The sequence below is a fragment of the Typopeltis vanoorti genome, chromosome 3 (assembly GCF_054136105.1).
Source record: "Typopeltis vanoorti isolate ZY-2024b chromosome 3, IOZ_Tvanoo_1.0, whole genome shotgun sequence".
NCBI classification, from domain to species: Eukaryota; Metazoa; Arthropoda; class Arachnida; order Uropygi; family Thelyphonidae; genus Typopeltis; species Typopeltis vanoorti.
This window is the reverse complement of record NC_143551.1, coordinates 158,572,534-158,590,303: the sequence shown is the minus strand read 5'-3', so window position 1 is coordinate 158,590,303 and position 17,770 is coordinate 158,572,534.

Genomic DNA, 17,770 nt, shown 5'->3' with positions numbered 1-17,770 from the left:
TCTGTGTTAATGATAACGTCATTAGCATACAAAAATGGGAATACGAAACTTACTTTTCTGTGATTATCTTCGATTATTTCCTTTTTTTTTTTTTGGTATACACATTTTGCACATAATTGTAATTTGTCTAATTTTGCCATCTCAAATGATTTGATTGAAACTGCTGGACAAACAGAGGTCACAAAAAAGCAAACTACCAAATTTATTAAATTTCAACAGAACAAAATACATTTTGTCCCTTTGAATCCCTTCGACTGAAACAATAATTGGAATGGGCCCATTAAATATTTGTAGGAATTACAAATACCATTTTTCTATAAAATCTGTTTTCCAGAGTCCTAGGATATCTTACTTACAGACGGATGGAGGGACAAAACAAATCTAAACGGCGCTTACGCATTTTGCGCAATGCTCCTAAAAGATACTTTTTTTTCCAGTTGTGATAACAGATGACTTCAATACCATACTGCCGGCCTGGTTGGCCGAGCGGCTAGCGTATCTACTCTCCAGCCAAAAGGCTGCGGGTTCGAATCCCGACGTGGACATGGATGTCTGTGAAATTACTAGTGGTGGTGGAGGCCGGTAGATGGCGCTGGTATAATTGCGGTTCGTTGTAGTTGGTAGAGAAGTTGTAGAGCCCTCCCGCGATGAGTTTTTAGACTAGAGGTGTCAGGTAATAATAATAATGTAACTACTTTGCTAGCTGATTGCAGTAATCTGCTACCACTTTAACCTCTGAATTACCAATAACGCTGAAGTACTTAATAATTACACTGTCGCAAAAAAAAAAATAAATGCTGCTATGATTAGCGGAAGCCAAGCTTTTTTGCTTCTTTTGGACCATTTTTCGGTCAAAAATAAAACATAAATCAAATAAAATAAAAACATCTTTCGTTGGAAAAACTTGGTTTCGAACTGGTTTTTAGTTTTGAAACTTCGAAAGAAGTTTCAAAACCAAAGAAAACTGACAATATTGCGTCCCCACCCAATGCTACCACGGTTGGTCGTTTGTCATCACTACACCCCTAACAATTCAATGGACTTAAGATAAAACGTGTAGTGCTCTGTGAAACTGTGTCCTCGCTATAGTTATATGGTGTTGGAGAAAGTATTTTAAGAATAAAAGTGTAATAGTGCATCATAGTGCATCAAATATGAAGAGAACCAATTAAAACAAAATAACCAATTACTTCTCAAAACTGAAAAAGAATGAAAATTCTAGTACATGTTCGGAATACGATGCAAAATTTCTACCGAAAAAGAACAATGAGTGCGAGCGTATTCCTACTTCAATGCTTTCAGAAAAACCGGAAATGCAAGATAATTTGTGCAATGTTGCGAGTGTATCTTCAGCTATCACAGGACATCAAGAACATTCAGGTAATGCAATTGACGCTAATTCTATACATGTAGAATATCCGGCAGTATGGTCGGAGCAACAGTGGCTTGAACGCAAGGACAAACATAAGTGGCTCATAGCAAAGAATGGATATTTAGGTTGTAGTGATTGTTTATCACAGGGTTTCCCAAACTTTTCCGATGACGGAACACTTCACAAATCCTGATATTTTCACGGAACACATTGGTTATTTTGTAATGTATTAATTAATAATTAATTGTTAATTTAGCTGATTTTATTATTAATTAATAATGAATTATTAATTAATAATTAATTTAACATCAATTAAACATAAACATCATTCAATTAATTTGTGCTGATTTTCATTGTCATATCCCATTCTGATCAACAAAAATTTATAATATTATTATAAGACTTACGAATGAGTGCAGACTTTTTATCCTGTGTGCTGGTAATTTTCCCCTCCTTTTGTACATCCTGGAGATCGCTTTGTAGGCTGGTGGTGGATGACTCTATCTGTTGCATCACAAAGACCTTCAATAAGAGATTTCTTAATACCAAAAATAAACAAACTCCCTTGTCTCTTGTTTATATTAAACTTTAAATCTGCAGGCCTATTACTTTTAAAAAATCACGGCACTACGATTTCGAAACAAGCACTTTCACCCTACAATACGAACTTGCGAAGAAAGTATTCAATATTACTAGATTTGAGAACCGGATACAGACTACCTTGATCTTCAATTTTAGTGGAAAAATTTTCTTTATACTTCCTTGCTGATTGGTCACTAACATTTGCAACATAGATGTTATTTCTTTCAGTTTTGAGAACAGAGGATACGCAGACCATTGTTGTAATCGGCTTGCATAAACAGCGGTATCCCCTTTCCCAAATGTTGAAAGGGTTCAATGTGTGAAAATTAACAATACACAGATGTAATTAGGCGTTCTGGGTCTGAGCTTTTCGACATATTCACAAATATTATTCTCCTCAGAATATATTTTTACTATAAAATATTTATTCATGAACAATGCTTAGAAAACTCTCAGTAACGAATGGGTGAATTGCACAATTACATTTAACGGTACAGAAAAAACTCAGCAATTGAAATCCCCAAGAACTGAAATTTCTGCCCATCAGGCATCTATAGTACACAAATAATGCGAGTCAATTCAGTTAGAAAGTTTAACATTACAACAAAAAGAGCATTATATCAGCACAACAGGAAATATTTTTAACCCTGCTTATCACTTGGTTAAGAATGATCGACCATTCAGTGACCATGAATATTTAATTCATTGCAAAAGAAAATAATAATAATAATTTTTTTTTTTTTATTAATTTCTAAACTGTTTATACGTATACATATAATTTTGACACATGATCTCTCAAATATTTACATATATACAATTATCATCTTGAGTGGCATTCAGCATATTATTTTATAATAATAATAATTGAATGGATGAGAGATGAGATGTATTTTCTCAGCTTTCATCCTCGAAGCTTATTTGTGAGCTTATCTGAGGATGACACCAGTTGGTTATTATTTATTTGCTGTTGTGTTGGGAAGCTATGAAATCAAATCTATGTATAATTGGCTTGATTTCCACTGCATCCGTTGATTAAGAAATTCGCACGCGCGCGCGCACACACACACACACACACACACACACACACACACACACACACACACACACACACACACACACACACACACACACACACACACATAAACGACAACTTGGAATGTATTGATGCGTCACTAAACTGGAATCCTGAACGATTATATTGTGTTTCATTAAGTTTGTATGGTGTTTTGTGTGAGTGTTTTTTGTTCATAGTGTGCCTTTAGAGCTCTTTTCAGGCTATTGTAGTTTGTAAGGTTTCTATATTCAAAAGATAATTTGTTTAGCATGTCTGGGTGTAGAAGTTTCGTGTGGCCTTTCCATAGTGATTATTGTATTTATATGTGATATAATTAGTTGTCTGAGGTCTTGTTATATGGTGTGTATTTCTGACTGTCCTGTAGTTGGCAACGAAATAATGTTTTAGCAAAGCTGCATAGTGACATAAATGTTTTGCTGTCAGTATTTTGTGTTCTGACATTGCAATGTTTATAAGGTCGTGATTTTCTCTTTTTCCCAAAAGATCAGTTTTGTCATTTTGTACTGCAGCGACATTAATCTATTTAGTTTGTAGGGTGCACAGAAAGCACACATTGTTATAGCGTATCTTAGTATATTTTGGCATAGTGCTTTGTATATTAGTGTTTTTAGGTATGTAGGAACATGTTGGACGGTTATATATTTGTTATCAACTGGTCGAGTCAGTGGTTTTCTGAATATCATTAATTTGGTCTTTTCTCAGTTTAGATGTATGGAGTTTTTCGTGAGTCAGTCCATGATCAGATTTATGTCATGTTGCACAGCGCTTCCCAAACTGTGGGCCGTAGGTTTTGTTGAGGGGGCCGTGAAATAATGAAAACAAATTTAAAATATTTTAAGACAAAGTAGATTTTTTATTTTAAAAGAAACGTATTTAACTTTTATTATTTCTTTTTTGTTATTTTTTATATTTTAATGGAAAAATTCACATATTGGTGCTGGTTTACAAACTTTGCTTCCCGCGTATTTCGGCGCTTAATGAATATTAGTAAATATTGCTTATTCATATGCTTCATTTCAAAGCAGTGGTTAATTGTATTTACTTCGAATGCTCTCCAGTGAAGCTACAAATCTTCCTGTCCCTTTCATCACGCATTCGCGTTCTTAATCAGAGACTGTTGATATTGATTTTATATACATATCAAAACTCGTTTGATATGTATATTTATGTCAAATGGGCAAACAGAGTATCTAACTAAAAACTGTTGTTATTAATTAGATGTGTGCCAGTTCGATTTCCCAAGGCAACAATAAAATTCAACCGAACATGTTAAAATTCGTAAAAGTGTTAAAACTCAGTAATATATATATATATAATGAATGTTATGGCAGTTTCACATATGGAATTCGGTTGAAGAGAGTTAGCATTTCAACTCAATTGTCAGCTATGCTTTTATCTTTCGGTTGCGTTGCGCGATCTTTTGTTAATACCGCACCAATCATATGCACGTTTTAATAACCTGCCTTTGCTGTCTGTTTGCGTTAGGCTTAATTACCGTAAAGGGAGAAAAGTCACAAAAGAGAAAAATATTCCTGGTCCGGGGATTCCCTTATTCAGGTAATATTCACTAATTTCATGTTATCAGTCTGTGGTGTGCCAGTATCGGTAAGTGGTGATATTATTTGATCTATTCTACGTTAAAAAATGTAACCCTGAGATGGATAACTGGCTGATAAAAAATAAAAAATAAAAATTCCGCGAACAATCAGAAGAAGCAGAAACAGACTCAAAAAAAAGGAGAGTATTTCATAATTTACCAGAACAGGCCGCATCGTCTTCAGAACTAAACGGTAAGAGTCAAAAAATATAATATATGCATTTGATTTTTATAATATTCGCTGTGTATGTTTTGTATTGAATATAAATACAATAAATATAATAATAATATATCTCTCTATTACGATTTTTTTTCGAGGGGGGCGTGATATATTTTAATTTTTGCAAAGGGTGTCCTGACATCCAGAAGTTTGGGAAGTACTGAATTGTTGCATATTTGTTTGGGCTATGATTGCATTATTATGGATGGATATTATAGTCGTATTGTCTGCGTATTGGAATATCTTACCTTTGAGAGGTAGCTGATTAATATCGTGTGTGTAAATGTTGAATACAGTTTCGGAGAGTACAGCTCCCTGTGGTACTCCACAGGTTACTGGTAGCTCTCTACTTCAGTTTAACCCGATACTTGTGATATGCTTTCTATTTTGAAGGTAGTTTGTAAACCAACTGTGAAGAGGCCCGTCTATTCCAACATGCCTCAGCTATTCTAACACGATTTGATGTGTGAGTGTATCGAATGCTTTAGTTAGATCAATAAAGACTACCATGGCAATTTTGTTTTGTCTAAGGCGGTATTAATTACGCCTGTAAAGTCATCCAAGAGAGATGTTGTTCCCTTATTTTTCTGAAAACCATATTGTGTTTTGGGGATAATATGAAAGGTCTCTGTGTATGCTGTGAGTTTCTTAAGTGTGATCCGCACCATAATTTGATTGATAATTGGTAATGTTGCTATGGGTCTGTAATTGCTGATTAAATTTTTTTCCATGTTTGTATATGGGTGTAATTATGGCGGTCTTTAGCATACTTGGTATCTGTCCTGTTTTAAATATTTTATTTATTAATTTTAGTAGTATAAGGGACATTTTAGTAGGATAAGGGACATTTTAGTAGGATCAGGCAACATGCAACAAGCTAGTTGCATGTTGCTTGATATCCTTAAGTCTTATACCATCAATTCCTGGGCCTTTCTTTAGTTTGATTTGATGTATTGCAAAGAGAAGTTCTGCTTCTTTTATGGTTGGGAACCATAATGTCTGTTTTGATTGCGGTCCAAGTGGAGGGTCTCGTTTGGTGATTGGCGGAATATTGCTGTGCAGGTCTGGGATGGAGTCTGCAAAGTATTGGTTAAAGCAGCGTTTCTCAACCGTTCTAAGCCCAAGGAGCAGTAAAATGCTTAAAACAAGTCTACAGACCACTAAATTACGTATTTTTTAAAAAAAGAAACCTATATGGGGATTACGTTTGAATACATGTGGAAAAACAGAGTTCACCTGGAAGTAAACGATTAAAAGTGTATCATCATTGAAAAAAGTTTTAATTTTTATTAAACAAATAACTTATTTTTAATGAGATGATTGAGCTTCTCGGCCCTTGCATAATTGCTGGATATCTGGCTCAATATTGTTCAACTTCAGTCGAAGATCGGCACACACACACACACACACACACACACACACACACACACACACACACACACACACACACACACACACACACACACACACACACACACACACACACACACACACACACACACACACACACACACACACACACACACACACACACACACACACACACACACACACACACACACACAAAGACGATTTCTGAATTTTGTTTTTATTTGAAGGAGCGATGAAAATCCTTTCTCACAAAGATAGGTTGTAGAAAACTGCATGACGGTTTTCAATGCTTCTTCAGATAATTAGGGTAATTCACTTCTCACTGAAGACGAGATCCAAAATCGATCGAAACCAAGATCCCGGAATTGCATTTTAAGTCCACTTGATTCTTGAAAGCTCAATTAACTATTCCTTTTTCGATAACGAAAGATCGTTCTCGTCGCTGCAAGCTTGAAATGGATCACGAACCCACATAAATTTCTTATAAAAGTTATTCGAAAAATATGTTTCAAAATTCCGTTTCAGAATTTTGATGTGATCACAAACCCTTTTCACAAACTCACAATGAACAAAAATATCATTTTCCACTAAAAAGCATTCCAATGTTGGAAAAGGTGCAAATTTTCTCTCTTTTACATAATTAATCAATAACACCAGTTTTTCCTCGAATGCCTTTATTTTGTCGTAGACATCAAGAAGAGTGAAAGAATTTCCCTGAAGGTAGAGATTTAGTTCATTTAATTTCGAAAAAAATATCTGAAAGATAGGATAGTGTTGATAACCATGCTTTATCAACAAAAAAGTCATGCAAAATTAGAATTACTTTCATTTGCAAATAACAAAACTTCGTGCCTTAATTGAAATGAGCTTGTGAGTACTTTGCCCCTGGAAAGTTAGAGAATTTCGGAATGAAGGAAAAGTTGTATATATTCACTGCCCATTTCATCGAAAAGCAATGAAAATAACCTGTTATTTAACGATCGAGCCTTAATAAAATTCCATCTTTACAGCATTGTATAGCACAGTTTTAAATTCTAGGGGCATTCCTTTGGGGCTAACGCTTCCCTGTGTATGAAAGAATGTACCCAATTCATATTCGGAGCTACTTCCTTGACCATAGAAACAACCCCACTATGCCTGCCTGCAAGGCCGCTAGCTCCTTCCGAACAGAAGCCATACATTTTCCCCACCGGATCCCTTTGTGTACTATGTAATTATTGATGTTGTGAAATATTTCTTCTCTAGTTGTTCGGGATGATAAAGTTCTAAAAAAACAGAATATTGTCATGAATGTTGTTATCCTGCGCTTATCTTATGTAGCATATTAACTGCGCATCACTTGTAACATCGGTAGTCTCGTCTATTTGTAACCCATAATAAGGGTTCTTCTTAACTCTTTCGATTAACTGAGATTCTGCGTCACCTGGCATATCAGTAATTCTGCGACCGACAGTGTTATTTGAAAGAGGAATCAAATCAACATCTTTTAGTAACTTGTTGCAAAACATCGTTTTCACAACATCTTTTATAGCTGGAAGTAGCAAATTTTCCCCAATAGAATGAGGTTTCCCTGTTTTCGCTATGCGCAAATTTAAGAGATAGGATGCTTCGAGTGCCTTGCTATTAATGGAACCGATGGCCGAAACTATATCTTTCCCGTGATTTAGTGTCCTTAAGCGTCGCTGAAAAATTTAATATGCTTATTTTTCACACCACAGTGTTTAGTTTCTTAATGTCGTTGTAGTTTCACAGGTTTTATGCACTCGATCGAGAATTCATAACACAAAACACATTGCGGTTTCTGTTCGCTTTCATCTTCACACTAAGTAAACCCGAATTCCAAATATGAACTTATATTTGAACTGCTTGTTTATTCTACTTTAATAGGATCAGGTTTACTCGACGTTACAACGCGTGTATCAAAATTAGGATTAGCATCACCTGTTTCATTAGCTTTTCTTTTAAAGGTCCTAGTTTTAAGCCACTTAGAACTAAGTTCTAAGCCAAATAGCAGCAGAATGTTCATGGAATGAAAACATTCCGCCGCTGTTTGCTGATTCTTTTAAGTATCCATTTTATTTCAATAATTTTTACTTATTTAATTTTAATTTGTTTTGTTTGGATAATTAAAAAATATATATTAATTTATTTAATTGAAGTCTGCCTGAAGACCACTTGTCCAATCGTCGCGGACCACAGGTTGAGAAACATTGGGTTAAAGTCATTTGCTAGTTGTTGGATAGGTTTTGCATCTTTCATGAAGCTGTGTTTTATGGTTTCGGAGGCGGTGGTGTTGAGAACAAAATCTAGCATCTCATTGATCAGATGCCAGGTTTGTTTCATGTTGTTTTGTGCAGAGGTTAGTTTGTCTCTACAGTAGCTTCTTTTTGCATTTCAGATTTTTGTTGTAAGGCGATTCCTTGTTATCTTATATTCAGTTTTTAAAGCTGTGTTATTATTTGAATATCGCTTTAATTCTTTCCATAAAGCGTCCTTTCTGTATATTTCTAGGATTTAAGTTTTGTGTTATCCAAGAATTTTGTGAACGAATTCTGACTTTCTTTGTAGCTTTCTTATATATTTCCTCCAGTGTGAGTTTAATGTTGTTGTATAAGATATCTGCTGAATCTGATGCCAGGTGTTCCCAATCTGTTTTTCTTATTTCGTGGTTGACTGTTTCTTCGTCTATTATTGTTTTCTGTCGCTTTTTTTTTGTGTGTGTGTGTGTGTGTGTGCGCGTGCGTGCGTGCGTGCGTGCAGGTTTAGAGTGGTGAAGTAATGGTCTGCTACTTTGCACTTTATGACTGATGCAGTGTAACTGTTTGGTGGTGACGTTTATATGATCTAGACCGGAGGCAGTGATAGTATTTCCGAATATTTTTTCTCTTGTACATGATGTTATTGTTGGTATTAGATTATACATGGATGGCGTGTCTAGGTATTGTACAGTGTTGTTCTGGTTTTCGTTTACAATATTTATGTTTATGGCGTCAATTATCATTAGGTATTCGGTTGAGCATATTTCTTGGCGTGAAAGCCAGCAATTGAGTTCGTGCAAGAATTTTATCATGTTTAGGTTTGCTGGCCTGTAAATAGCATTTAGTATTATGGGGTGCTGTCTATTGGTAGTATTAGTGATTTCTAATAATAATAATAATAATAATAATAATAATAATAATAATAATAATAATAATAATGCCGCACTTCGTCCTCCGGATTTTTGTTTCCAAGTTGAGCCACTGGAAACTTTTGTTCCCAAGGCACCACCTTGGAAACTTTTCCAAGGTAGTGTGGAGCGAGGATTTTTTAAAATTAATTTCATATATTTTTTGTATATTTTATTGACTTATTTACATAGACTGTGGAAGTCTACTCTAAAGAATCGATATGGAAATTCAAACCATTTCTGGCCTTCAATAAGCAGAATCATGTTCTCACAAGGGGGGAGATAAAGTTCATCTCCAACTTAAAGAGTCCCACAAACATTCATTCCCACTGCCAGATTGAAACGTATAGCTTTTGGTTGGAGAGTAGTTAAAATGCAAATAAGATTGAATCACCATTAAGAAACCCAATGTCTTGATTTATTGTGAATTACTTGACAAGTTAATCAACCTAAAATTAGGTTGAGCTATAAAAATGAAGTCATGCATGAAAAAAAAAATTAAACAATATTTAGTTTTAAAAAAAAAATCGTCTCTTACCATCTAATGTACCTGGCGCATATAACTCAAAGAAATAAGTTTTCTCTGAACAGTTACTCGGAGAAAAATTCAGGAGTGAAAACGCTTACTCGGAGAAAATTTCTAATTTTTTCCAAATTTTGCAGATGCATCATTTTCTCCACATAATACAATAAAAATAACAATCTTGGTTATTGTCTTTGCAGACTATAATCAGGAGGATTGTAGTCTGAATAGGATAACTCAAAGTAACTTATACACAGTTGCGTTTCACTACGAAAATTCTATGCTGCTGATTATTTTGATCAGATGTCAATAATAAATGATATAAGGAAACCGAAATCCGAGTAATTAGAAACAAAATTAGAAATAGGTAGTTATATTTCATGTGGTATTTCATGTGTCCTTTCTTTATTTTATCCTATTCTATTAATAAGCGCTTGAACTTCTTAAACATTGTTCATTAAAAGGAGCCTGTTGCGAATCCGAGGAATTGCAACCAGTGCTTTCGAAGGAAATGGAAATCCAAGGAAATGCAAAATGCATTTCCTTGGATTCCTTCAAATGAATGTCAATTAATCAGTAGGCAACCATTCAGAAGTGGTGCTCGAAGGTCGGATCCATTTGTTCGAAATGGATATTCAAAAAAAATTTGTGTGTGTGTGTGTGTGTGTGTGTGTGTGTGTGTGTGTGTGTGTGTGTGTGTGTGTGTGTGTGTGTGTGTGTGTGTGTGTGTGTGTGTGTGTGTGTGTGTGTGTGTGTGTGTGTGTGTGTGTGTGTGTGTGTGTGTGTGAAACACACACACACACAAAGCAAGAAAGGAGCTGGTGCAAATAAAAGTAAATCTTCACTTACGTAACCCCACACTGTTTATGAAGTCGCCGCCACTAATGCACATCGATTAGTCAAGGGATGTAGTTCTTATTATTTCCGCACACCCTAAGCTGAGAGGCTAATAAAACTGCTTTACTGCCAAACTTAGCTGACGCGACGACCAGTGGTGCACCCTGCTTACACTCACAGATTACCTCCTTTATTGAATGCCATCTGAAGAAATGGCTCCAAGAACTAATCAGTAATTCTTTATATTTACCTACTGAGTGGCTAAGAAATCTATATGGACGACTTTCTCTTGAACCTGCTGCTGCCCTTGTAAAGCAAGGATCGAACACTCAGAATATTGCCACCCTAATCCTACCACATCGTTAAACTAAGTGGCTTTGCTGTCATTTACAAGTCTCACGAAAAATCGGAACTGAACAAATATTGCTTAGCTGATGATATTAAGGCGAATGTCGATGATTTGTTTATTTTCTAAACACTGAAATGTCAGTATATTTAAACAAAAGCACTTGCTCATTCAGATTTATTTTCTTTATTATTTTTTTCGTTTGTTTTCTAATATATAAACATCTTAAATCATTTATATATATATATATATATACACACACACATACATCGTATGAATATATTAACTGAACATAAATATATGTTAACAAAAATATGTTTTTATTTCTTTAAACTGATGTACAATTTTTAAATTTATGTGTTAATTCTCGCGTGAACTAACCACTCAGTTTTTTGGCAAGCTGAGCGTGCAATACAATATCTATCACTACTGAGTAAACGTTGAAGTTTTTTTTTTAAACTTTATTGTTTAGCTTAAAATCCTTTGTTGGTAGAATAGAACCATAGTTGAAGAGCACATGCATGTGGTGTTGAGCAAGTATTTATGCACGCATTTCGCATTGATCGGTTTCATAAATAAAATAAAAAAAAAACATCAGCAATTTTAAGGTTGTTTTGAGATGAATTCGTCAGATAAAATGAAAACGAGTATTTATTCTCAGTATAAATTTTAAGTAAAATTCGAATTATTTATTGATTTGTATTTTATTTTATTCTCAACAATTAATACGTGTTCATATAGAGATACATTTAATGCTTAGAAGAAGAAGAATGAATTGAATAGAAACATGAAAAACTTATCTGTATGTTATTTATATGCACATTTCTTATTTCATCAAAACAAAATCTTATTAAGCGTTTCATATACATTTCATTCCTCCACATCGAAAGGGTTTTCAATTCTTGAACTTTGGATTTATAATAAACGCAAACTAAACATCATTTGTAAAATACACTGAACAATTAATACTTGAAACGATTGTTTAATTAACAATTAAACGCATCCATAACTGGGTCTCACTTCACGCGATGGGCATGTAGATTGTTGTGAAGTTTTTCTCATTGCGTAACTGATTTTTCCAGTATAATAAAATCTTTATAGACTACCGTAAAGAGTAGTCTGATTAAGGTTTGTGCATGAAATGACCAGTGATACTGGCTCTTTGAATAACATTCAGAGGATTAACAAATTGCTATGAAATTTAAAATAGTTTCAAATAGTAAGGTTTCATATAAGACAGTGGCTTTTTATATTTTCACATCGGTTTAGGTATTAATTATTAGATATCTAGCCAAGTTTAATTAAACTCCATTCTCAGAACTTCTCTGAGCAAAAGGAAAAATCATCGTCTCTAATACGTTCTATTTTGTGCACATCAGAATCCTGCTGCGTTGTACGAAGTGCTTAACGCAGCAGGATTTTAAATTACAAATTTAAAATTACATATTTAAAATTACAAATTACGAGAAATTTTAAAATTTCAATAGAGGATTTGCTTCCTAGTAACGATATTCTGACATTTGAAATGTACTTAAACCAACGAAGAAAAATAAAAGAGCGCATTGATTTTGTGTATCGTTATCTAAAAAGAAAACTGTACAATCAAGTGTAGCTAGCCCAGTTTTTAAATGGTCTCGATACAGCTGCCTAAAAATACAAAAAATTCCAAACATTAAGCTGTCATAAATAACTGTCTTCAATCCGTATTTTTTTTTTCCTTTTTCTATTTCAGTTCCTTCCCTTTATTTCTTAATATATTTCTCTGAATAAGAAAAAATTTAACCTTTTAGAAATCTTCAAGTTTCAAAAGTTTAAATATCGAGTATGCTGTAAGAATTGACACACAAACATTAAATACGACATCAACAGACATTTCTGCTACTCTCGTGAACTAACAAATAATGTCAGTTGCAGAGTTTTTCTTGTCCGCAGTTGACAAGTCTTACATAAAGGAAGATAATGAAAGAAATAATAATGCTGCGACTGCGATGTACCATGTAAAATAATGATGTCGTGGATGCCTGTCATCCACGACCGAACACAGAAACGGAAACGTACCTGGCACACTGCTGTTATACAGCGCGTGACTACAGCACGAGACAGACAGAGAGAGATAGCGGACGGGCATGCACAGTGACACTTCAAATACGAAGGGGAGGGAGGGAATCAATTTCGCAAAGGAAAAGAAATTGATTTAAAACAGAAAAAAAAAGTCGATTTTTCCTTCCCTTTCAAAAATAAATAATTAAATATTCTCTGACTAGCAATTTCATATTAAACATAAATGAAGGATTATTTCATGTTAGGAACCCGCAGAGGAACTGAATTATAGCAGAGACCATTTTTCCTCTCTTTTGGGAATTTCTTGTATATTATAACCATTTCTATGAATTTTTTATAGGATGTGGGAGATTAATGCTGTTAACGTCTCTCTTGAAAAATTCAGCACTTTTGACTGCCATTAGCAATAATTAAAAGTTATGTAGTGGCTCAAGTGATGGTCGCTGTTGAAAGTCATTATTGGATGGTCATAGTTGAAAGTTACTGTGAAGCTTCTAACGAAATAAAGCTAGTATATACAATAATTTACTAGCAAATGAAATATTAAATCATGTATTTACTAGCTTTATTTCGTTAGAAGCTTTACAGTGTATAATCCAATAATGACTTTCAACAGCGACCATCACTTGAGCCACTACATAAATTTTAATCATTGCTAATGGCAGTCAAAAGTGCTGAAATTTTCAAGAGAGACGTTAACAGCATTAATCTTCCACATCCTTTAAAAAATTCATAGAAGTGGTTAAAATACACAAGAAATTCCCAAAAGAGCTTCGTTTAAGAAGCTATCCTGTTTTTGATGAGTATTTAGTTAGTTTGCTATTCATATTTGACTTCATTGGATGCCGGATGGTCACTCCCATACGCCATAAGGTTTTTGGGCGTGGGCCTTCTGTTAGAAGACGTGGTAGGGTCGCAGTATCCCTGTTCACACAGAGTTCGTAGGACAATCACATACATCCATGCTGATGGTGGGATTCGAACCCGCAGCCTTTTGGCTGGAGAGGGGATACGCTAACCACTTAGCCAACCAGTCCGGCCGATAATTTACTTCATTAATGTTCATCGATTTTAATTTAATTAGTATTCGATAAATGTTAAAGACATTGCCGTGTAACAACTGACCTGAATTTAACTAGGCTACACGATATATCGTAGGAGTGTAATAAATGATTACAATTCTCTTAGTCTATGTAACAAGTCTGTAAAGCACTATCACTGATTACTTCAAGGAAATACTCGCGTTTTGTTTTATTTTGCTTTCCATCCTGTACATGACATAGTTTAGCCGTAATTTTTTAATTGTTTTGTTATCACTTAAGGAGCGGGTTCACACTCAGAATCGCAGAGATTGAGTGCATTTCCACGGAGGTCATGATAAAAGGTGATGTTCCTAAATCTAATTCGTGTTTTTTTATGTGTACTCGTATATGTTCTAGGGTAAGCTATGCTGAACCGCAGAAACTGCATGCTAAAGTATGCATGCTGGCCTCTGTCTCATGTTATAGAAAACCTTTTCTTTTAAAAAATACAGAAAAAAAGTATGTTATATGATTGTTTATTTTGATTTATACATTTATCGTCAAATATTATTATTTAAATGTGTTTAACCATAATGTGTCGCAAAGTACAATTTATACGACATTTGCAACTTAATGGTTGTAGCGTATGATCGCATAACTCTCCTTGGCGTTTATCAGTAACTTAATTTATTTTCCCTTACAGTTTTTGTAACGGATGTAACTGACAAAATTATAATGAGAGAGACAGAGAGAGAGATTTAATTTGCTTAATAAGGATATACCAGTATTTGTGAGCTCTTATCTTGGATGCCCCATGAAGTTCTGTGCAAATGTCCAGCACCGTCGTGTGAACGATTAGGTAAATGAGAATTTAATGATCTGCTACTGCTGAACATCACGGAATCTCAAACTGCAGCTATCACTAACACGTTGAGAAATGGGGAGGGCAATCATTTGAGATAAAAGTGAACTGATTTTAATTAGCAGTTGTAATTAGAGCAGCAGATATTGCAGTTTAAAATACAATCTCAACAGTGAGTGTGACAGTAAAAATATGCTTTTTATTTAAAATTATTAAAAATAATCTTGCACGAGTAAAATGGGAAGTGTCACACCCCTAATGGGTTAGTTCAGAAATAACTTTGAATTGATTAATTATTTCTGTAGTAAAACGTTTCTGTAGTTTATTCCTTTCATAACAATCACATATTAACCCGCAGAACTATTTGAAGTATTCATTACGCACATGCGCACAACTGCATGTTAAGTTTACAATAACCTGTAGCTATTTTGAAACTAAGTAACCACAAAGATCTTGACACAGTTACATACCAAGATGAAAGCAACCAACGAAATTATTGTAGATGGTCATAAAAAAACGCAATGTGCATCGATAACGTCATCGATTGTAAAAAGTTCATGGAACATTCGTCCATTATAATTTTCTATCGTGCCGAAGTGTTTTTCCTCGTCTGCGTACTAAATTTGTCAGCTTTAAACTGAAATGAATCTAACTCCACCGATTTGATTATCATCGCAAAAACGTCACTTCATTAAAATTCATGCACATAACAATTCAGTTCAATAATTTTGCAAAATACACAGGGACGCGTTTAATTTTATTAGAATATTTTGTTTTCAATAATCCACTGAAATGCATGAAAATTTCTTTAATCGCTCTGTCTCATTATTTCTTCTACATTTAGTTTACCTTGATAATTTTATGAGTTTATAAGTATATTTAATTATTTGATCATTCGATACATGCAAGGAATTTATCTTGAACATAAAACTAGCTTATCAACTTAACTGGAAGTGTCTTCTACAACGTGATCTCAGGATATGAATCCTGTGGACTGAACTAAACTGAGCTCCCAAGAATATGGCAACTTGAACTGAAGTGCTAGATTTTAGATGCTGCAGTTAGTTGTTCTATTCATACAGTTCACAAAATCAATAACGCTCAGGATAACTTAAGTTGAAAACACCTGGGAATTGTCAGATGATAACAGATTGAGGGACTCTCTTTGCTCTATAAGGATATATCAAGTTTTATTTATAACTTATCAAGTTTACCGATAAAGAGGAGTAGAAGTTATCATTCACTTGCTTAATCGCTGTGTGATCCGTCAGCTTGAAATCAGATCATTTCGTTTGGTAAAATCACCGGTGGCAAAAATTTGTCCCCCCCCTCTCTCTGTCTCTCTATTAGAATTTGCGGTTATGATAGTATTCAAGATGGCATCATACAGAGTCCTTGAGCACAGCAATGCTTTAAAGGTTATTCGAGATGAACAATGTCAAATTGCAGCAGTGGAGAAGTGGATATCAAGAAAAATGACTGTCGTCAGACACCTTGAAAACACAAATAGGCGACAACTACCTTGACGGAAACCAAGATAGCGACACACCGTATGCTTAGAATGGAATGTAAAAGGGAAAAAAAGAAAGAAAGAAACGATAACATTTGAGTAGTAAATTTGTCCGCTGTTTGAATTTTTATCGCAACGAAGCAGATTCAGATAACGCTGTAAAGTTTTCGAGAAAAAGAAAAAAATTAACACACAATACACACACACACGCACGCACGCACGCACGCACGCACACGCACACGCGCACGCACACACACACACACACACACACACACACACATATATATATATATATATATGAAAAAATTGAATGACTAGAACCGAGATTTAATTAAAAAGGTTTTAATATAAACACACTACTAGTTTCGGCCTGTAACAGCCTTCTTCAGGTGACATTATAAAAGAAAAAACCCTAAACATTGAGGGTTAAAAGACTATGAACAACATAGACAGTCTTTATACATAATTAGCATGAAAACGTTGTAGTTGTATTTGAAGCTGTTCTTTCATTTGTTGCATTGTTGGGAGAGTGCGTGCTTGCTGCATCACGTGAACGCCAGTACATGATTACAGCTGAATGACTATCTGGGAGGTTGTAGCTTAAGTTGTTATTTAGATGAACAGGATTGAAGATGATTTCTCTCGATTCCACAATTTTTCTCTCTATTTCATCACTGCAAGACTTTGTGACTTTGGTTATCATCATTAGGATTAGCCGAGAAAAGGATATGACTTGATAAAGATTTTTCATAAAAATTTTTTCATAAATCTATGTATGTTAACCGATATATATATATATATATATATATATATATATATCAAATTATCAGAATATGTATATATTCAGATAATTCAGAGCTTTACTAGAAATAGAGGTTCTAAAATAAAATTATTTTTTACATAAACAAAATACTGTATATTCAAAAAAATAAAAATAATAAGTTTCAAAGGAACAATTTCATTACAGAAACCTCGTACAACACTAAGATCTTGCAAGAAACAAATACCTTCTGGTAGAACTCACAGTCCCATGAAAAAAATAAAAGAGTAATGTCAAAAACGTTTTGATGAGAAATTCACAAATCATGTCTCAAAGGTTGTTTCGTCCGCAAACTCTCAGCAGAGTAAATAAAATGCAAGATGAAAACAATAACTGTTACTTAAAAATTCTTTAAGAAGACCAAGACGCCAAATACAACGATGTTCAATTAACCATGCCGGCTTCG